This window comes from Sus scrofa, chromosome 12 (assembly GCF_054392235.1).
Source record: "Sus scrofa isolate SSC_HxYL_T2T_F1_AM1 chromosome 12, Sscrofa_HxYL_maternal_Yorkshire_Landrace_v2.0, whole genome shotgun sequence".
Lineage (NCBI taxonomy): Eukaryota > Metazoa > Chordata > Mammalia > Artiodactyla > Suidae > Sus > Sus scrofa.
In genome coordinates, this window is record NC_139394.1 from 40,610,293 (window position 1) to 40,633,588 (window position 23,296).

Here is a 23,296-nt window from a genome sequence, read left to right on the forward strand (position 1 = left end):
GACTCTGGAGCAAGTTCATGCCAGCTGCAGCAGAGATCTGTACACTATTCAAAACACAGCTCTTGGCATGTTGCTGGCTCCTGGTAGATACGATGCATCTGATCAAGTGACCATGTGGCCAGAGCTACCCACTAAGGCATAAGATCACCAGACCTAATAGCAATCCATTCTAAAATGGAAGTGATACTTCCAGAATTGGGCATATGAAAGGCCAGACGGCATAAGTTACTTACATAAGCCGATGACCCATATTCTCATGTCATCTGCTGTTACATTAGCATCTCTCACTCAACTGAAACCTATGTTCAGGCTAAGTTCCAGAATGTCAGAATAAAGACCTTTAGAAATCTGCTTTTCCCATAAAGGTAAAAAGAACATTGGAAATAACTATCAAAATCAACTTGTTTAGATTTTTGGAAATTAACAAAAGGCTTACGACAATCTGAGGAAAGTTTACTCAGAAAAACAGCTGGAATCAGTAAAAATTAGATGAGATTTATGGTGTTTTAATTTGCCCTAATACTATCCCAACTTCTCCAGCTCTGCAGTAGCCTTGAAAATCAACAGCCTCTACAACTTGTATATCTGTGAAAACCAAAAGCATAACAACCACTGAAGAGGGCAGAATGGGTTTGGAACTCCAAAAGAGACCTCTTCCCAGATAAGAGTCACTGTTTGACCTATCTGGTGGTTTGCAGAAAGTTCCATTATCAGAGCTTGTCTTTATTTGATTTGCCTCAGAACTGTCTCGGTGCAAACAGCGCTATCCTCAGGGCATTGGTCAAAAACAATCAGTGGCAATTATTTAAGACTATAGCTGTCCTGGAGTTCTCTTATGGCACAACAAGTTAAGTATCCAATGTTGTCTCTGCAATGACTTGGGTCACTGCTGTGGTACAGGTTCAATCCCTCTCCAATGTGGCGTTAGGAGTTGGGGCTGACCAAAAAAACTTGAAAGATGGGCGGGGGAAGTATTTAGGAGTGTTTTTTTTTTTTAAAGTATATTTGAATTACAATATTGTGTTATTTTCAGGTGTAGAGCAAAGTTATATATATTTTTTCAGATAATTTTCCATTATAGGTTATTACAAGGTATTGAATATGGTTCTCTGTGCTATACAGTAAATCCTTGTTGTTTATCACTTTTCTGTATGGTAACATGTGCCCATTAATCCCATACTCCTGATTTATCCCTCTCCTCCTCTCTTTCCCTTTTGGTAGATGGAAGTTGGTTTCCTATGTCTGCGACTCTGTTTGGTACATAGATTCATTTGTATTATTTCTTAGAACTTTCATATAAGTCATATCCTACAGTATTTGTCTCTAACTTCACTAAGTATAATATTCTTTAGGTCCATCTATGTTGCTGCTGATGGCAATATTTTGTTCTTTTTTATGGCTGAGTAATATTTGGGGTGTGTGTGTGTGTGTGTGTGTGTGTGTGTGTGTGTGTGTGTGTGTGTGTACATACATATCTTCTTAAGCCAATCATCTGTAGATGACTACTTGGGTTATTTCCATTTCCTGGCTCTTGTAAATAGTGCTGCTATTAACATTGGGGTGCATGTATCTTATCAAATTAGTGTTTTCATTTTTTCTGGATATATGCCCTGGAATGGGATTGCTGGATCATATATATGGTAGTTATAAATTTATTTTTTTGAGGAACTTCCATGTTGTTTTCCATAGTGGCTGCAGCAATTTGCATTTTCAACAACAGTGTATGAGGGTTCCCTTTGCTCCACATCCTCTCCAACATTTGTTATTTGTAGATCTTTTGATGACAGCCATTCTGACAGGTGTGAGGTGATATCTCATTATTGTTTTGATTTTCATTTCTCTGATAATTAGTGGTGATGAGCATCTTTTCACATGTCTGTTAGCCAACTGTATGTCTTCTCTGGAAAAAATGTCTATTTAGATTTCCTGCCCACTTTTTGATTGGGTTGTTTTTTTGATATTGAGTTGTATGAGCTGTTTATATATTTTGGATATTAATCTCCTGTTGGCCATATCATTTGCAAATATTTTCTCCATTCCATAGGTGGTCTTTGCATTTTGCCGATGGTTTCCTTTGCTGTGCAAACGCTTTTAAATTTAACTAGGTCCCATTTGTTTATTTTTGCTTTTGTTAATTTTGCCTTTGGTGACAGATCCAAGTAAACATTGCTCTGATTTATGTCGAAGCATGTTCTGCTTATGTTCTCTTCTAGGAGTTTTATGGTTTCGGGTCTTACATTTAAGTCTTTTAATCTATTTTGAGTTTATTTTTGTATGTGATGTGAGGTAATGTTCTAATTTCATTGTTTTACATGTAGCTATCCATTTTTTCCAGAACTTCTTGTTGAAAAGATTGTCTTTTCTTGGAGTTTCTGTCATGGCGCAGTGGTTAATGAATCTGACTAGGAACCATGAGGTTGTGGGTTTGATCCCTGGCCTTGCTCAGTGGGTTAAGGATCTGGCGTTGCCGTGAGATGTGGTGTAGGTTGCAGATGCGGCTCAGATCCCGTGTTGCTGTGGCTCTGGCATAGGCTGGCGGCTACAGCTCCGATGAGACCCCTAGCCTGGGAACCTCCATATGCTGCGGGTGCAGCCCTAGAAAGGCAAAAAGACAAAAAGAAAAAAAAGATTGTCTTTTCTTCATTGTATATTCTTGCCTTCTTTGTCTTAGGTGAATTTATTTCTGGGCTCTCTATTTTGTTACATTGATCTACGTGTCTGTTTTTGTGCCAGTACCGTATTGTTTTGATTACTGTGGCTTTATAGCATCGTCTAAAGTCTGGGATTAATGATACAACCAGCTTGGATCCTTTTTTGTCAACAATGCTTTGGCAATTCTGGGTATTTTATGGTTCCATATGAATTTTAGGATTATTTGTTCTAGTTCTGTGAAAAATGTCTTGGGTTTTTTTTTTTTTTTTTTGTCTTTATAGGGCCGCACCTGCAGCACATGGAGGTTCCCAAGCTAGAGCCACAGCAGCACCAATTCCAAGCTGTATCGCTGACCTACACCACAGCTCACAGCAACGCCAGATCCTTAACCCACTGAGTGAGGCCAGGGATCAAACCCGCAACCTCATGGTTCCTAGTCGGATTCATTTCTGCTGCACCATGATGGTAACTCCTGTCTTTGGTATTTTGATTGGGGTTGCACTAAATCTGTAGATTTCCTTGGGTAGTATGGACATTTTAATAATTTTTTTTTTTGTCTTTTGTCTTTTTGTCTTTTGTTGTTGTTGTTGTTGCTATTTCTTGGGCCGCTCCCGCAGCATATGGAGGTTCCCAGGCTAGGGGTCGAATCAGAGCTGTAGCCACCGGCCTACGCCAGAGCCACAGCAACGCGGGATCCAAGCCGCGTCTGCAACCTACACCACAGCTCACGGCAACGCCGGATCGTTAACCCACTGAGCAAGGGCAGGGACCGAACCCGCAACCTCATGGTTTCTAGTCGGATTCGTTAACCACTGCGCCACGACGGGAACTCCCACATTTTAATAATATTAATTCTTTGAATCTAAGAGCACAGAATATCTTCACAATTTTTGGAATCATCTTCAATTTCCTTCATCAATGTTTTTTATTGTTTTCAGTTTATAGGTCTTTACCTCCTGGTTAAGTTTATTCCTAGGTTTGTGTCTGTGTCTATATGTATGTGTGTGTGTGTTTTGTTTTGTTTTGTTTTTTTGTCTTTTTGCCATTTCTTGGGCCGCTCCCACGGCATATGGGAGGTTCCCAGGCTAGGGGTCTAATCTGAGCTGTAGCAGCCAGCCTACACCACAGCCACAGCAACGCAGGATCCGAGCCTCGTCTGCGACCTACACCACAGCTCACGGCAATGCTGGATCCTTAACCCACTGAGCAAGGGCAGGGATCGAACCCGCAACGTCATGGTTCCTAGTCGGATGTGATTTTAAAATGATTTTTATTTTTTACTTTCTCTTTCTGGTATTTCATTATTGGTGTATAGAAATGCAACAGATTTCTGCAGATTAATCTTGTATCCTGCAGCCTTGCAGAATTCATTTATTAGTTCTAATCGTTTTTGTGTGGAGTCTTTAGGGTTATCTATAAAATATCATTCCCTGCAAATAGTGACAGTTTTACCTCTTCCCTTGCAATTTGGATTTTTTTTATTTCTTTTTCTTGTTTGATTGCTTTGGATGGGATTTCCAATACTGTGTTAAATAGAAGTGGTGAGAGTGGGCATCCTTATCTAGTTCCTGATTTTAGAGAGAAAGCTTTCAGCTTTTCACCATAGAGCATGGTGTTGATTGCGATTTTATCATAAATCGTCTTTATTATGTCGGAATATATTTCCTCTGTACATGCTCTGATGAGAGTTTTTATCATGAATAGATGCTGAATTTTGTCAAATGCTCTTTTTGCATCTATTGAGATGATTGAGTGATTTTAATCTTTCTTTTTGTTAATGTGGTATATCACAGTGGTTGATTTGCAAATGTTGAACCATCCTTGTCACCCTGGAATTGACAATGCCGTGTGATCCTCTTTTTTTTGTTGTTGGATTTGGTTAGCTAATGTTTTGTTTTTGTTGAGGATTTTTGTATCTATATTCATCAAAGATATTAGCCTGTAATTTTCCTTTTTAAAGTATCTTTGTCTATTTGGCCTTGTAGAATGAATCTGGGAGTGTTCCTGCTGTGTCCAGTGCTGTGGGGCAGTGGGAGATCCTGGAAGAGGGAAGGCATGGCATAATAAATCACAGAAGACTCCTACATTTAGAAAAGTGGGGGATCAGGAGGCACTCCGTTCCACAGAACAAAGGCGCCTAGGTTTCAGCCCACATGCCTTTTATTAGAGAAAGTGATGTAGGTTAATGAGCAAAATCAGGTGCAGTTAATGATAAGGCTGTCTCTTAGTGGTTGTGCTTTTGCATGTGCACTGAATTTGTTTACTGCGTCATTCAGCAGTTTCCATGGTCTCCAACATGTTCCCTCCCTTTTAGTTTTTTGGAATAGTTTGACAAGGATAGGTATAAATTCTTATTTATATGTTCTGTAGAATTTCTCAGTGAAGCTCTGTGGCCCTGGACTTTTGTTTGGAATGAGTTTTAAAATCATAGATTCTATTTCACTTCTAGTAATCAGTCTGTTAAAATTGTTTCTTCTTAACTCAGTCTTGGCAAGCTATATATTTCTAGAAACTTGTCTATTCTTATGGGCTGTCCAATTTGTTAGCATATGACTGTTCATAGTATTCTCTTATGATTTTTTGTATTTCTGTGGTATTAGTAGTTGTTTTGCCTTTTTCATTTCTTATTTTATTTGGGTTCTCTTTTTTCCTTGGTGAGCCTGAGTAAAGGTTTATCAATTTTGTTTATCTTTTCAAAAAAACAGCTCTTGTTCTCATTGTTCTTTTCTGGTTTTTTTTTTTTTTTTGGTCTCTATTTTATTTATTTCATCTCTGATATTTATCATTTCCTTCCTTCTATTGAATTTGGGCTTTGTTCTTCTTTTTCCAATTATTTTAGGTGGCAGGTTATGTTATGTGTTTGAGATAGTTCTTGTTTCTTGAGAAAGGCCAGCCTTGCTATAAATTTATCTCTTAGAGTCTCTTTTGCTATATCCCTTAGATTTTGGAAAATTGTGTTTTCATTTTCATTTGTCCCAAGATATTTCTTTCTTTTTTCTTTCTTTCTTGCTTTCTTGCTTCCTTTCTCTCTCTCTCTCTCTTTCTTTCCTTCTCTCTCTCTCTCTCTTTCTTTCTTTCTTTTTTTAGAGCCACACCTGCAGCACATAGAGGTTCCCAGGCTAGGGGTCCAATCGGAGCTGTAGCTGCCAACCTACACCACAGCCACAGCAACTTAGGATCTAAGCCACATCTGCGACCTACACCACAGCTCATGGCAATGCTAGATCCTTAACCCACTGAGCGAGGCCAGGGATTGAACCTGCGTCCTCATGGATACTGATCAGATCCGTTTCTGCTGAGCCATGGTGGAACTCCTGACTCGAGATATTCTGATTTTTCTCTTTAATATCATCATTGAGCCCTTTTTTTGAAGTATAATTGATTTACAATGTTGTGTTAATTTCTGCTGTACAGCAATTAATTATTAATATGTATAATTGAATTAACTATCAATTGTACACATATACACATTATTTTTCATATTCTTTTCCATTATGATTTATCTCAGGGTGTTGTGTGATTCCCTGTGCTATACAGTAGGACCTTGTTGTTTATCCCTTCCATTTGTAATGCATCTACTAACCCCAAATTCCCAATCTATCCCTCCCCCACTCCCACCCCTTGATAGCCACAAGTCTGTTCTCTGTGTCTGTGAGTCTGTTTCTGTTTTGTAGATAGGTTCATTTGCGCAATGTTTTAGATTTATATGGCGATATCATATAGTATTTGTCTTTCTCTTTCTGACTTACTTCACTTAGTATGATAATCTCTAGTTCCATCCATGTTGCTGCAAATGGCATTTTTTCATTGTTTTAATGGCTGAGTAGTATCCCATTGTATATTTTGTATCACATCTTCTTAATCCATCCATCTGGTGATGGACATTTAGGTTGTTTCCATGTCTTGGCTATTGAGAGTAGTGCTTCTGTGAACATAGAGGTGCATGTATTTTTTAGAATTATAGTTTGTCCGTATATATGCCCAGGAGTGGAATTGCTGGATCAATTAGCAACTCTATTTTTATTTTTTTTCTCAAACTTTTTGGAAAATACCCAAAGAAATTAAGAAAAAAATTTGTACAGATACACAAAAAGAAACAAGTTGGCAATGATAGTGTAAAATGATAGTGTAAAAAATGAAAGCCTATGTACCAAAAATCATAGGTTCTTTCTCCTAACTGCATCACGATTTAGACTGAGAAACTCTCAATGATTCTCTTTTGAACCTTTGAATGTTTAAGAATAGAGGAAATACCATCTGCTTCATCATCTGCCCTTGCCCCAGGATGAAAGAGTTGCACTGGCCAGAAAAGCAGAGTCATATCCCAAACACAGAGGAATGACTGCTTCTCTGTGGAAATTAATAAGATTGGGGGAATGTTGGCCAAAGGAGACTTTAGCCATAATTCTAATGCTTGCTTTTTTATAAAAAGTGTATATTTCTGAATCGCTCATATAATTAGAAATATTGGACAAAACAAAACCCTTAAGTACCTGAGTACATTTTAGGACATATCTCACCTTTAACCTTTATTTATCACTGGACAATATTTTGCTGGTTTTCTTACTAGTCTTGAGTGGAATTCTATTTTCTAACTCATCTTATTAAATCCTTGTCTCAGATTAATGTTCTTTTCAAAATGTCTGTAGAAACTTCTGGACTTGAGGATATTTTACCACCAAAAGCTCTACTCTGGCTTGTCCTGTCATAGTCACTGCCCAACAAGTGACCCTATTTGGGGGTTGGGCTAAGTAATAAGGGGTTCTGCCTCAGGTTCCACTTCTTGTTTCTTCTGTTCTTCCTCTTTGTGGTCCTGTAACGGTATCACCACACAAGCAGTCTCTGAGGAAAAGAGAGAACTTCAGCAAAAATTCTGGCTATCCCAACTATTAGTTTCTCATTTAGCATAGTACCACCACTTTAGCAATCAGTAATTTGCCTCTGATAAAGCAATTTATAAAAATCTTCATTTAAGCCAGAAGCTTTTTTTTCTTACAAAAGTCAACATGTCTAGCAGAGTAAATGCTACCTTTAAGCCAAAATCCAATATTTAAGCCCAAAACAGCATTTCAAAACAGAACTGTATAATATAGTTGGATCACAATTGACTAAGAAGAGAACAAAAGGAGGTGGGTTTAGGTCTAGGTTTGCTAAAATGAACTTTCTCAAAGTATAGATTACATATTGAAACAGGTTATTAGAGATTGCCTTCTTGGGGATCTTTAAAAATAGAATACACAGGAGTTCCTGCTGTGGTGCAATGGGATCAGTGATGTCTCTGCAGCACCAGGATGCAGGTTTGATCCCCAGCCCAGCACCGTGGGTTAAAAGATCCATCGTTGCTGCAACTGTGATGTAGAGTCACAACTGTGGCTTGGATCTGATCCTTGCACAGGGAACTCCATATTCTGCAGGGTGGCCAAAAAAAGAAAAAGAAAGAAAGAAAGAAAGAAAGAAAGAAAACAACAACAGCAAAAAATAGAATAGACAATCATTCTTCTCGAATGATTTAGCTGCAGACCTGCTTGGAAGCAAGAACTGAAATAAATGCTCTCCTGGGGTCTCCTATGGTTGGTCTAATCTATGAGTTCCGACAGCCCTTGTCCCCACCCACTGACTGCATCCCAGGTCATCTTGGCATAGCAGAGATATGGAAGTTGATGAGAAGAGGACACTAGCAGCAGTGGCATTTGGATTACTTCACCACAAGAATTGAGAAGAAATGTTTACAGTGCTCTGTCAGTCCACCAACTGAGCAGTTAGTGTAAGCAGGCAGTACAGCATAATCCTTCAGTTATTTCTAGAATCCTGATAACTCAATCAATTCTTGAACAAACTAAGGAAAATAGTTACCTCCTCCCACAGAAATATGGTAAAGTTGTGGTTCCAATCTGAACATAATACTGATCAGAACACAACAATGATGTTCTTTTCTTATACTCCTGCATGAAGTCCAACTCGTAGTCAAAGTCTAAGGCAGGGAGTTCCTGTCGTGGTGCAGTGGTTAACGAATCTGACTAGGAACCATGAGGTTGCGGGTTCGGTCCCTGCCCTTGCTCAGTGGGTTAACGATCCAGCGTTGCCGTGAGCTGTGGTGTAGGTTGCAGACGCGGCTCGGATCCCGAGTTGCTGTGGCCCTGGCGTAGGCCAGTGGCTACAGTTCCGACCTGACCCCTAGCCTGGGAACCTCCACATGCCGCAGGAGCGGCCCAAAGAAATAGCAAAAAGACAAAAAAAAAAAAAAAAAAAAAAAAAAAGTCTAAGGCAGGTGATATTTTTTAAAAAGTGTTTTGTTCATGGTGTATGTTTATTGGAAATTCTGTAGGATGCGTGTAACTGGCATAAATCTCATAATATGGATCAGTTTTTCAAGAAATGTACCTTTTTTCATTTTTCTACAACTTAATTTCTCTCTCTTTTTTAGTATCATTCTGCCAAGTTAGAGACATGTAATCCTACTCAGTTTGACGTTCCCACTGTTCCTTTCCCAAGATCTGGGGACTCACATAAGATGGGAATGGGTAGTATCTTGTCTTTGTCCTTGTTCATCAGTCTATACTGGCATCTTCAGAAATGTACCACATCCTGTTTGATTCCTCTGTCTTTGGCCCAAATGGCTGTTGCATTGTCTCTCCTGACCCCAAAGCCTCTCTGAATACACTCTCTTTCCCTATATCCATGTTCCCTCACCATTCCTAGACTGCAGAAACCTAGGTGGGGTGTCTAAGGTCCTGCCTCAAGTCTGTGTTATTCTCAGGTGTGTGGAAAGCATTTTGCTTCTCCTCACACCACTCTAAGGCCTGAGGGATGCTTTGAGGCTGCCTCTGTCCCACCTGCCAAGGCGCAGTTATTTCCTCTGTGCCCCCCATGCTGGGTGAGGAGGACTCTGGTATCTAGAAACCTCCCTGGGCTCTATCTGGGGATGCACCACAGTTTTCCTCTACTCCTGTTCCTCATACCAGATGAGATGAATTGGGGAAGGACCCTAAACTCTTTCTTAGGAACCCACCAGTATCTAAACTTTTTCCTTTCCTTCCAATTTTTTCTCTTCATCTTCGAGTCCAAGTAAATATCATTTAGTCTCAGAGGTGACACCTACAGATCTTCCACATTGCCCATGCTCAGAGAGCTTCAGGGTTTGAGTTTGGCATATTCAAAAACCTTTTCTGCTGTGACAGCCTTTCCCCAAGGTGATCAGTGCTTCATAGTATAGCTTTAAATGGGTGTATAAATGAACTACCAGGAATTAGAAACCTGTCTGTTAATATATCAAAATATGGTGCTTCTCTGCTGCTATAAAAGAAATTTAATAACAAGAGGCAATGAGCTAGGAGATTTCAGTGCCAGGTAAGAAGTAGGACATTCCCTAACCCCCTGCCTCTCTCTCTCTCTCTCTCTCCCTGCCTCTCTCCTCTCTCTGGCAGTGTGTGAATGGCCCTAGCTATTTCCTTGGGTTCAGAATGACTTTAGTTTTTACTGCACTCTCAGGCAGGTATCTATTACTCCATCAGTTGAAATCTACTTCATTGGCATCTGGAAAACCCTCTCCAGAGAAAAGGTGAGTATATTTCCCTGCTACTTCAGGATTTGAGTTAGAGCCTAATCCTACTACATCTTGAGAGGGAGGGCCCTCAGTGGGCACATGATGGCTGCCCACATACCCTTAGATAGGGAAACTGGCAAGAAAAAGTAGAAATAAATGAATCTCTGCTACCTTGGAAATTAGTTCTTCCAACAGATTGCGTTAGCACTTGGAATCACTGCCTTAACTACTAAAATTGATTAAATTAGCAGCTCTGTATTTTGCCAAGATTTTTATAGCCCCCCCCCCCACTTCTCAACAAATTAAAACCTGGCTTGGAGGAGAGTGTAGTAGACTGGAGACATTTCTCCTCCTGTTGCTAGATGCTGGTGTAGCAAGCTTTTGACAGTTTTTAAAGAGAAACATTTAATTCTTGATTACTACTCCTTATGTGTCTTATATCGGGACTGCGGTATGGGTGTGTAGAAGGAAAAGAGATGTAATATTGAAGAGTTAAAGTATTTGTAATTTGGAGTTTAAAAATCATGGATTCACTGAAGATTTTATTATTACTATAAAAAATAGAATTATTTCATTTCAAAGGTAGTGCTCGATCTTTGGTAATATGTTAATGAGTTGAATAAAATATTCCATGATATAAATGTCAAAGCTAGTGCAAACTAACAGATTTAAAACATTTCAAATTTGTCTTAAAATATAATAACTAACAATCATACGTACTGTCCAAAATGACAACACTCTCCAAAAATCTAGAAAAGATATAATGTTCAACTTAATGCAAAAGGATAAGGTAGAATGAAGAAATATGTATTATGATGTTCAAAGTAATGTTATCATCTCGACTTCCAATTCAAATGAAACACATATTTTTACCACACTCTGTACTCATAACTTTTAAAGTATGCATTTTTGCTTGTGTTAAAATTGGAAGTGAAAATAGGACAAATATATACATATATATATATACTACATATATATATACGATGATCACAGCAATATTTGTTCGTTTTTTTAAAAAACTGCATGAATAAAAGCCCAAAAGGAAATGCAGAGTATTATTAATGGCTGTCTTTTGGATGGTGAGTATAAACACGATTTTTTATTTCTTTCTCCTTTTTGACATTTTCAAAATCTTCTATAATGAGGACGAATTTCTTTTACATTGACCAAATGAATTAAAAATTCTGTTTTTACAAGTATTTCCCACACTGTTTACTAAGTACAATATTATCTTTATGCTTGACATGATTTTGGGGAAAGTGGTAGGAGCAAGAATTAAATGCTAAAGTGGACACCGAGATGCATCAGTTTGCTCCATACAGTGTAACCAGGAAGCAGGTATCAGAACAAGGATCAAACACACTTTGGTCTTCAAAGAAATAAAGATACTGAATAGTTATAATTTCAGTTTAACTCTTCTCCTTTTGTGGCTAGATGGATGGCTTTGCTTTTGAACTGCCCAGTGTGAAGATCCGTGTGTGTAAATGCTCAGATCTCTCTGAGGTTGACAACTGCTTCCCTTTACCACATTGCATTTTACATAATGATTTCAGTGTAGAAATGTCATGGTGTAAAGTGGCAGGGAAATAGAAGCTGCTAAAATAAGGTAAAGCACTCTAGTTAAAAGGCTGTAGAGTTGCATGTTGATTGCTGAAGTTCTGCAGGTTTTATCTACACACCCAGTGAATTCTACTGATGAGGAAACAATAGAATCTGAACAATTAGGATCAAAAGGGGAGGATGTCTTTGATTATCTCTTTGATTGAAAGTAATAGTCACAATTTACTCGAGTATTTTGTAGGTGCTAAACTCATCCAAAATAACTTTCTCATCTGCTTTTAATGCAGCTGTTGGCATTGGTTTGTACAAAAATTTGTTTGAGAGGCTGGGAGAACAGGTATGCCTTTGCCTGATTTATCTCCATATTGGAGCGCAAAAGAAAAACGTCAGGTCTGAAATCATGAATCCTATAGATGTTTCCAAGATAGATTCATGAATTAGTTACTTTCAAGTAGATTTTAATGAACATTTAAGCACTAGTCTGCCCCTGCTCTGTACTCTAAGAAAAAAATCACTATTTTACTAAACTTGTATTGAGAACTTTAGGGACAATCCCTAGTGCTGCATCTCAAAGACTGTCTGAAAAATTTTATAAATAAATGGTTTAAATGAATCACCAAAGATTGTTTCAGTGTTTCCCTGTCAGAAGGGAGACCATAGGTAATCATTTAAGATGTCAAAGAAAAGAAAAATCCAATGTGTACATGATATAGAATAGAAATCACAAAAATACAGATTTACAGGACAGAATGATCCTCGATGGGTGCCCCACCTGAGAGTATTCAAAATATAATGTAGTTCTAAAGCCTGCCAAGAAAGACTCCCACCTATTTTTTTTTTTTTTTTTTTTTTTTTTTTAGCACTAATACCTTTGTGCCTGCTGGAGTTCATGTGCTAGGACTAATTGATCATGGCAGCAGAGAGGGAGAGGATAGGCTGGAATATTGGTTAAATGGGAAGTTTCCTAGATCGAGAACATGGTTAAGAGTGGATAATGACCCCCAAGAAGTGGCACATCAGAAATGGTCAGCAAAGTTGCTGCATGAAGCAGAGCCTACATCTAAGAAAACCTAGATGCTGTGGCTCTGGCGTAGGCTGGTGGCTACAGCTCCCATTCGACCCCTAGCCTGGGAATCTCCATATGCCGCTGGAAAAGGCAAAAAGACAAAAAAAAAAAAAAAAAAGAAGAAGAAGAAAGCCTAGATAAGTCAGTCAGGCCAGGTAGATGCAAGTGCAAGGGTGGAACCAAGAGTAAAGAAGTGGTACCGTTAGGGGGTTCTTGTTGTGGCTCACTGGTAACGAACCTGATTAGTGTCCCTGAAGACTTGGGTTCCATCCCTGGCCTCACTCAGCCGGTTCAGAATCCTGCATTGCTATGAGCTTCGGTGTAGGTTGCAGATGAGGTTCTGACCTGGTGGTGTTGTGAGTGTGGCATAGGCTGGCAGCTGCAGCTCTGATTCCACCCCTAGCTCAAGAACTTCCATGTGGTACAGGTACTGCCCTAAAAAGACAAAAAAAAAAAAAAAAAAAAAAAAAAAGAAAGAAGGAAAGAAAAAGAAAAAAGAAATGGTAGAGTTAGACAATGGGTCTACCTATAAGAAGGGTTCTGAGAGCAGAGACCTGGTAGCCAGAAAGGGGTGGAGAGTTGAAATGGATAGACAACGTCAGGATCAGTTCCTCTTCTATAAAAGGGTGATGATAGTAAAACCATCTCAGGATATTATTGAAAGAATTAAATGAGGTAATGCCTGAAGGAAAAAAAAAAAAAAAACTCTCCAGGTAACCAAAAATGGATCTAGAACAGGAAAGGGCATAAAAGAAGTAAGCAAAATAGATACTCAGAGTGGATGCCCAGGATTCTCTGGACGGTTTTTATGTGTCCAAGTTTTCTCATCAGTTCCCTTTTCACTTCTAGAATCCGAGAGTCTTCTGAGACTGGAGCCTTTTCCTATCATACCATCCAGCTAACACCAGCTCTCAAGAAGTATGATTTCATTACTACATCTAAAGTAAGTTTCTACATAACAAAGCTATTTCTGCAGCCCCCAAATAATGCATGTCAATGGCTATTTGTTTTTGTCTGTTTAGCATTAATTCCCCATAGAGAGTTGCTTTTAAGCAAGTTGCTTTTATACAAGCACATCATACATACATAGCGAGCTGCTTTTAAATAAGTGCATCATTTCACACTTGATCATAGACTTCAATGATAGAGGGACAATAAAGGACAAAATAATCCAACAGGATAACTGAACCATCTACAGCATCCCTGTATTTGCTGTCTATTACTGCATAACAAATTACCCCAACATTTATCACCTTAAAACACAATTATTGGAGTTCTCTTGTGGTGGAGTGGGTAAGAATCCGGCATTGTCACTGCAGCAGCTCTGATCACTGCTGTGGTGTGGGTTTGATCCCTGGCCTGGGAACTTCCACATTCCACAGGCATGGCCAAACAACAAAACAAAACACAATTATTATCTCACACAGAGTGTCAGAAATTCTGAAGTGGGAGTTCCCGTCGTGGCTCAGTAGTTAAAGCATCCAACTAGGAACCATGAGGTTGTGATTTCGATCCCTGGCCTTGCTTAGTGGGTTAAAGATCCGGCATTGCTGTGAGCTGTGGTGTAGGTCACAGACGCGGCTCAGATCCCTCGTTGCTGTGGCTGTGACGTAGGCCGGCGGCTGCAGCTCTGATTTGACCCCTAGCCTGGGAACCTTCATATGTCGAGGGGGCGGCCCTAAAAAGACCAAAAAAAAAAAAAAGGGAAATTCTAAAGTGGCTTGGTTGGATAGTTCTGTTACCTGAAAACTGGGTTCAGCTCTTGGTGGGTGTTAAGCCAAAAGATGCAACCAAGCTAAAGATGGGGAGAAGGAAGAATTTATTACTACTTGTAACAAGTAAGAAGAACACGGAGGGGGGAATCTCTTCCAAAGCAGTGCCTCCCTGAAAAGCAAAGCTGGGAAAGTTTTAAGCTAAGGGTGCATACATATTCATGAAGGGGCCTGGGCAGTCAACAGAGTTGACTGCAGAGCTTTAGATGATTGAAGTCCCAAGTGTCGGAAAAGATCAACATCATCCCTTAGTTTCCAGTTAACCTGGTTGAGCTCTTCAGGCTAATTGTTACTGTTGAAACAGAACTGAGAGCCTTTACAACTGATATATTACCTTTGCTATTATTTCTTTTTCTTTTTCTTTTTTTTTGAATCAGACCAACAGCTTTATTGGAAAATCAGAGCAAAGCCCCTCTGCCCCCTCGGTTCTGGTAGCATCGGCGTCAGGCTCTGAGCATCCGTAAGTCCTGGAAGCCGAAAGTGCTTTTATTTCTTTTCCTGATGATAGTTGTTTCTTTCTGCATTCTTTTGTTCCCTTAAGATCATTAATTAATGAGAACTGTTCAAGGGCAAGCATTGTGGCCAGGCTTAGGTGACAAAATTCTTCTCTTATGGCAAGAAAGCTGTGTGATTAAGCTTCCATTAAAATGCCAGTAGTGGGAGTTCCCTTTGTGACTCAGCGGTTAATCTATCTCTATAGATTTATCTACTCTGGACATTTCACAGGAATAAAATCATACGGTCTTTTGTGCACTTAGCATAATGTTTTCAAGTTTCATCCATGTTGTAGCACAGATCATTTCTTCATTCTTTTTTATTGCTGACTAATATTCCATTGTATGGATATACACAATCTGTTCTTTCATCAGTCGATGGACATTGCATTGTTCCCATTTTTTGGCTATTATGAATAATGCTGTTATAAGCATATATGTACAACTTTTTGTGTGGACATATGTTTTCATCTCTCTTAGGTTAAATTGCTATGTCACATAGTAATTCTGTGTTTAAACTTTGAGGAACTGCCACACTGTTTCGAAGTGGATAAACTACATTCCCAACAGTAGTATACAAGGGTTTTAATTTCTCCACATCTCCATCAATACTTGTCGTCATCTGTTTTTTGACCCACATCATGTTGGGTGTGAAGTGGCATCTCATTGTAGGTTTAATTTGCATTTCCCCAATGGCCAATGTTGAGACTCCCTAAGTGAGTATGCCTATGTAATATTGAACATCCCCTGGTGATGAACATCTTTTCATTGATCTTTGCCATTTGTATATCTTTGGAGAAATGTCTGTTCGGATATTTTGTTCATTTTTAGCTTGGGTTATTTGGTTTTGAGTTGATTTTTGTATGTCGTGTGAGAAAGTGGTACAACTTCATCTTTGCAGTTGTTTCAGCACTAGTTGTTGAAAGACATCCATTTTTAAATCATAGGTTATTTTGGATAAATACTAATAATATCTAAGATTTGTTGAGCACTGTGTATGTGCTAGGCACTGTTCCAAGGCTTTACATATGCTACCTTATTTAACCCTTACACTAATTCTAAGGGGCTTTATCTCCCTATGAGGCAATGATTGGGGAGAGAAGAAGGAAGCTAAATGTTAATTGCTTCTCAGTGGCAGAAAGAAAAACTAGAAGGATGTAACCCAGCTATTTTTTTTTTTTTTGGTCTTTTTTTTAGGGCCACATCTGAGTCATATGGAAGTTCCCAGGCTAGGGGTCAAATTGGAGCTGTGGCTGCCAGCCTACATCACAGCCACAGCAACACTGGATCCAAGCTGTGTGAGCAACCTGTGCTTGCAGCAACACTGGATCATTTTACCCCCTGAGTGAGGCCAGGGATTGAACCTGCATCCTCACGGATACTAGTTGGGTTCTTAAACCACTGAGCCACAATAGGAACTCCATAAACCCAGCTTTTATTCTTTTCCTTGCTTTTAATACAAATGGTAGTGACTAGACTCCCTGATATGGATGGCATAATGTTAAGGGAAAAGCAAAAGCAAAGGACAGGGGATCTATTCAAATTCTATTTTGCTTTTATGAATGGCATTTTGACCGGAAAAGGCGATAAAATGTTTAAGAGACAACCAAAGCTCTTGATAGGGGTGATGATGCTTAGGGAATACTGTATGATCTATTGAGTTTAAAGCCCTTAGCCCAGAGAGATTATAGCTAAAAATGAAAGATCTTACAGATGCGATAACTCAGTTGTTGGCATCATTTTCTTTCAAATGTGGACAACAGGAATGCTGGAAGATTGAAGACTTGCTGGCTTTCAGAATGAATCAGGTACTCAATTCTGTCAATCCTAGAAAAGAGTTTGGCAGCAAGTGCAGACAGAATCCTACAATGGCTTTTTTTTTTTTTTAGGACTGCACTTGCGGCATATGGAAGTTCCCAGGCTAGGGGTCAAATCAGAGCTGCAGCTGCCGGCCACAGCCACAGCCACAGCAATTCAGGATCTGAGCTGAGTCTGTGACCTACACCACAGCTCACATTAACACCGGATCCTTAATCCACTAAGCAGGGCCAGGGATCGAGTCCACATCTTCATGGATACCAGCTGAGTTCGTTTCTGCTGAGCCACAATGGGAACTCTTAGAATGGCTTTTAAAGTGGATTGTTTGTGATTATTTAGGAAGAGAAGTTGTGACCAGTAGGAAATGGCATGGGTTCACCATTCAAGTTGACATCAATTTGTTAGTAATTCTCTACCTCTATATATACTAATATGTAATAGTTTGCAGTAACAGCTCTCCATAAATTACATTTTCAGGTTGAAAAACAATATTTGAAGAGATAGGATTAGCACTAATAATTTGGAAAAGTATCATTCTTTTCCAACAATGATTTGGCACTTTAAATTTGAGTAAGATTTAGAAAAATATTTTATTTCTGTATATATCTGCATTCCCCTATTGACTTAATTAATTAGATCTGTTCCATTTACATAAGAACATAAATATTTTAGAGTAAAACTCCATTTAATAAATGAACAAATTTATTAAGATGTAATTACTTTTCTAAATTCTTTGTTTTAAGAGTCATAATTAGAATGTGGATTACAAAATATTCTTCATGGAGCCTTCAGGGAGGTTTGGCTTGTCTTTCTGTGATTTTATTTGGCTTAAAGTTAAACGTGCATTAATATGGAATGCAAGATTTACAATTGGAGTCATTTCATATTGATAAAGCAAAGGTTTATTAAAAACAAGTTATTGGAGTTCCCACTGTGGTACAAGGGGATCTGCAGCATCTCTGCAGTGTTGAGATGTGAGTTCGATCGCTGGCCTGGCACAGTGGGTTAGGGATTATGCATTGGTGCAGTGTAGGTCACAAATGGGGCTCAGATCTGGTTGCCAACGGGGTGGCAAAAAAAACCTAAAAAAACAAAGTATTGTTTAAGATGGGGAAATGGAGAAGAAAAGCATCCCAAGTGGAAGGAATTTCTGATTAGGCTTCATGTTTTCCCACACATAAACAATTATATATATTATTTATTATATATATTATTTATGTGGCAAAAAAAAAAACCTAAAAAAAACATAGTATTGTTTAAGATGGGGAAATGGAGAAGAAAAGCATCCCAAGTGGAAGGAATTTTTGATTAGGCTTCATATTTTCCCACACATAAACAATTATATATATTATTTATTATATATATTATTTATGTGGCAAAAAAAACCCCTAAAAAATCCATAGTATTGTTTAAGATGGGGAAATGGAGAAGAAAAGCATCTCAAGTGGAAGGAATTTCTGATTAGGCTTCATGTTTTCCCACACATAAACAATTATATATATTATTTATGGACCTAAATTATGGATGTAAATATGGATTGTACGGATATAAGTAGGAACAGTAGAAGTGTATGCATGGAATTAATACACTTTAGGACTGTGATTATCTCTGGAGAAAGGGAAAAGGGGAGGGGAGCGTTTAGGGCTTTAGCTTTATCTGTAATATTTTACTTCTAAGAAGAATAAGAAACAGGGTGAGTTTTTCTTGTTATTTTTAGTATGTTTGAAATATTTCATTAATTGAAAATTTGAAAACAAAAAGGAAAAAAGCAGCTTAATTCTCTGCTTACTTTTCTTAAGGATCAAAGTGTTTACCTCCTGTTGATTTGAAAATATGTTTAACTTTGAATAAGACTCAAAGGGTGCCTAGGGAGTTAATTTTTTTATAATCTTAGTGTATACTAATAATAACAACAGCTACAGTTTATTAAGCACGTACAGTGTGCCAGGCACTATGGGAGGTGCTTTAAATAAACTTTCTATTGGTTCGACAGTAACTGTGTGAAGAAGGTATTTCCTTTATTCCCATTTAACAGATGGCAAGGTGAGCTGTAGTTCTAATACATTACTGGTGATAAAATATGCTAAGTGAAAATTCAGATTTCCAAATGTCAAGTTTAATATCCCAAAGATCATTTATCATATAATAGTTTTCTTTTTCTCAAGAGTTTTCTCTACATGTTAATGTATTTACTTGAGAAAAAAAAATATGGACAGAGAAAAAGAAGATAAAAAATTGCCTATAATTTCACTATCACGCAGAGAAAATTACTGCTAGATCTTGATAGATGCCCTTTCGTATGTTTTCTCTGCATAAATTTGTATGAATTTTCAAATGCTTTCAGAAGGAACTGTGTCAGGAATTTATTAGTATTGCTTTATGGCATATAATATGGAATGAATTTTTAAACTGACTTTTATTCCATTCATGTCTATATATATGTATGTTTTTGGCCAGACGGGCAGCATGTGGAAGTTCCCTGGCCAGGGATCAAACCCGAGCCACAGCAGCACCCCAAGCTGCTGCTGTGACAACGCTAGATCCTTAAGCTACCACACCACCAGAGAACTCCCATACATGTTTACATTTTCAAAACAGAGATTTAAACTGAAAAAAAATCATTAAAAAATCTATTCAGCATATATAAAAAAGAAATTGGAGGAGATACTTTAAAAATAATCCTGTCATGGGAGTTCCCATTGTGGCTCAGTGGGTTAAGAACAAAGCATGGTGTCCAAGAGGATGCAAGTTTGATCACTGGCCTCCCCCAGTGGGTTAAGGATCCAGTGTTGCCACAAGCTGCAGCATAGGTTACAGATGCAGCTGTAGCTCCAATTTGACCTCTAGCCTGGGAACTTCCATATGCAGCAGGTGCAGCTGTAAGAAGGAAAAAACTGTCATTTATATTATAATGATATATCTAACGCAAAGACCAACTGGACAGTTATTACATTATAGTAGCCAGTAAATTGTGGAATCAATAATGAGGATATTACCTATTGTGGATAGTTTATTTCAGCAGACAGGTGGACCTTCATTTTAAGAAAAAAAGGAAAATGGCTATATAAAATATGAAAACCAATATTTCTAAATTTTAAATTCCTATGATGCAGTTGTAATCCAAAATGCTTAAAAAAGTAAAGCAAAAGTTAAATTGAGAAAAAGTACCGATATATAGTTTCTAAAAATCCAGAGTTATTTTATAGTGTCCCAAATTTCTTTGCTTAATTCGAAAAATATGACATAAAGATTATCATGACATCTCTCTACTCATTCCTGAAGAGTATCACCATGAGAAATGAAACATTCTTTAATAGATTAAATACCATCGTATTTAAGGCATTAATCCTTCATCAGTTACATAAATCCAAAGCAACAGTGCAGTTTTAGACCACTCGGATATTATTTGTGTTATGTATCATGGGCAGGAAACATTGATTTCTACTTTTTACCCCATTTTTAAAATCATGGTAAAATAGATAAAACATAAAATTTACCGTCTTAACCATTGTTAAGTGTATAGTGCATTAAATACAATGGTATTGGTATACAACCATCACCACCATCAATCTCCAGAACTCTTTTTGTCTTGCCAAAGTATAACTTTCCATTCCCTCATCTCCTTGGCCCCCAGTAACCACCACTCTGTTTTCTGACTCATCTAGGTATCTCATTTATTTATTTATTTTATAATTTTTTTTATTTTCCCACTGTACAGCAAGGGGGTCAGGTTATCCTTACATGTATACATTACAATTACATTTTTCCCCCACCCTTTCTTCTGTTGCAACATGAGTATCTAGACAAAGTTCTCAATGCTATTCAGCAGGATCTCCTTGTAAGTTGTGTCTGATAAGCCCAAGCTCCCGATCCCTCCCACTCCCTCCCCCTCCCATCAGGCAGCCACAAGTCTCTTCTCCAAGTCCATGATTTTCTTTTCTGAGGAGATGTTCATTTGTGCTGGATATTAGATTCCAGTTATAAGTGATATCATATGGTATTTGTCTTTGTCTTTCTGGCTCATTTCACTCAGGATGAGATTCTCTAGTTCCATCCATGTTGCTGCAAATGGCATTATGTCATTCTTTTTTATGGCTGAGTAGTATTCCATTGTGTATATATACCACATCTTCCGAATCCAATCCTCTGTTGATGGACATTTGGGTTGTTTCCATGTCCTGGCTATTGTGAAGAGTGCTGCAATGAACATGCGGGTGCACGTGTCTCTTTTAAGTAGAGTTTTGTCCGGATAGATGCCCAAGAGTGGGATTGTGGGGTCATATGGAAGTTCTATGTATAGATTTCTAAGGTATCTCCAAACTGTTCTCCATAGTGGCTGTACCAGTTGACATTCCCACCAGCAGTGCAGGAGGGTTCCCTTTTCTCCACAGCCCCTCCAGCACTTGTTATTTGTGGATTTATGAATGATGGCCATTCTGACTGGTGTGAGCTGATATCTCATGGTAGTTTTGATTTGCATTTCTCTTATAATCAGCGATGTTGAGCATTTTTTCATGTGTTTGTTGGCCATCTGTATATCTTCTTTGGAGAAATGTCTATTCAGGTCTTTTGCCCATTTTTCCATTGATTGATTGGCTTTTTTGCTGTTGGGTTGTATAAGTTGTTTATATATTCTAGAGATTAAGCCCTTGTTGGTTGCATCATTTGAAACTGTTTTCTCCCATTCTGTAAGTTGTCTTTTTGTTTTCTTTTGGGTTTCCTTTGCTGTGCAAAAGCTTTTCAGTTTGATGAGGTCCCATGGGTTTATTTTTGCTCTAATTTCTATTGCTTTGGGAGACTGACCTGAGAAAATATTCATGATGGTGATGTCAGAGAGTGTTTTGCCTACGTTTTCTTCTAGGAGTTTGATTAGGTATCTCATTTAAATGGACTCATACAATATCTGTCTTTTTGTGACAGACATATTTCACTTAGCAAGATGTCCTCAAGTTTTATTCCTACTGTAGCAAATGTCAGAATTTCCTTCCTTTTTAAGGCTGAATAATATAGCATTGTATGTATATAGCATGTTTTGTTTATCCAGTCATTTGCTGATGACACTCGATTGCTCTTAGGTATTAGCTATTGTGAACAATGATATAAACATGGGTGTATAGATACCTTTTCAAGACCTTGCTTTCAATTCTTTTGGTTATATACTCAGAAATGGAATTGCCAGATCGAATGGTAATTCTATTTTAAAACTTTTGAAGAACTTCCATGCCATTTTCAACAGCAGCTATATCATTTTATATTCCCACCAATAGTGCCCAAATGTTCCATATCCTTGCGAACACTTTTTTTTGTTGTTATAGCTATTCTAATATGTATGAGGTGGTATCTCTCTGTAGTTTTGACTTATATTCCTCTAATGATAAGTAATTTTGAGTAATCTTTTCATGGGCTTATTGGCTATTTATATATCTTCTTTAGAGAAATGTCTACTCATGTCCTTTGCCCGTATTTTGTTTTTATTCTGTTAGTGAGTTTTAGGAATTCTCTATATTATCTGGGTATTAAACTTTATCAGACATGATTTACAAATATTTTCTCCCATTCTTTGGGGTGATTTTTTTACTGTCTTGATTGTATCTTTTTCATGTATAACATTTCTAATTTCCATGAAGTTGAATTTGTCTGTTTTTCCTTTGTTGCCTGTGCCTTTAGTGTCATATCCAAGAACCATTGACAAGTCAAATGTGAAGATTTTGTCCTATGTTTTCTTCTAAGTGATTTATGGTTTTAGGTCTTAATTTAGGTCATGGATTCATTTTTAGTTAATTTTTGTATATGGTGTTAGGTAAGTGTCCAACTTCATTCTTTTGCATGTGGAATATACAGTTGTTCTATGTGGTATTGAGAATGGGATATTGAACTTCAACTATTATTGTAGACCTATTTCTCCCTTTAAGTCTACCAACATTTGCTTCATATATTTTGATGGCCTGTTATTGGCTGCATGAATGTTTACATTTGTTAATCTTCCTCTTGTATTGAACCTTCTATTAATGTATAATTAGCATAGTATGTCCTTCTTTATCTCTTATAAGCTTTCCTGATTTAAAGTCTATTTTGTCTGATATTAGTATAGCCATCATATTACTGCATAGATTTTCTTTTCCATCATTTCACTTTCAACCTATTTATGTCTTTGGACATAAGGTGAATCTTGAAGACAGCATATGGCTGGATCATGTGTTTTTATCCATTTCACCAATCTGTCTTTTGACTGGCATATTTAATCCATTTACATTTAAAGTAACTATTGAATTGGCACAACATTGTAAATCAACTATACTTTAATAAAAAAAGTAACTACTGATAAGGAAAGATTTACTTCTATCATCCTGTAATTTGTTATCTGTATGCCTTATAGCTTTTTGACACTCAC

The 23,296-nt window shown here is 37.8% G+C and overlaps 1 pseudogene across 1 annotated transcript in view; it reads left to right on the forward strand.

Annotated features, from left to right (window-relative positions):
- The window catches only part of LOC102157680 (uncharacterized), a 147,506-nt pseudogene that overhangs the window by 69,685 nt on the left and 54,525 nt on the right, over window positions 1-23,296 (forward strand). Inside the window, exons 4-5 of the transcript XR_014820472.1 lie at window positions 13,671-13,764; window positions 14,971-15,053. The product of XR_014820472.1 is annotated as an uncharacterized LOC102157680 (transcript). The remainder of the gene's footprint in view (window positions 1-13,670; window positions 13,765-14,970; window positions 15,054-23,296) is intronic.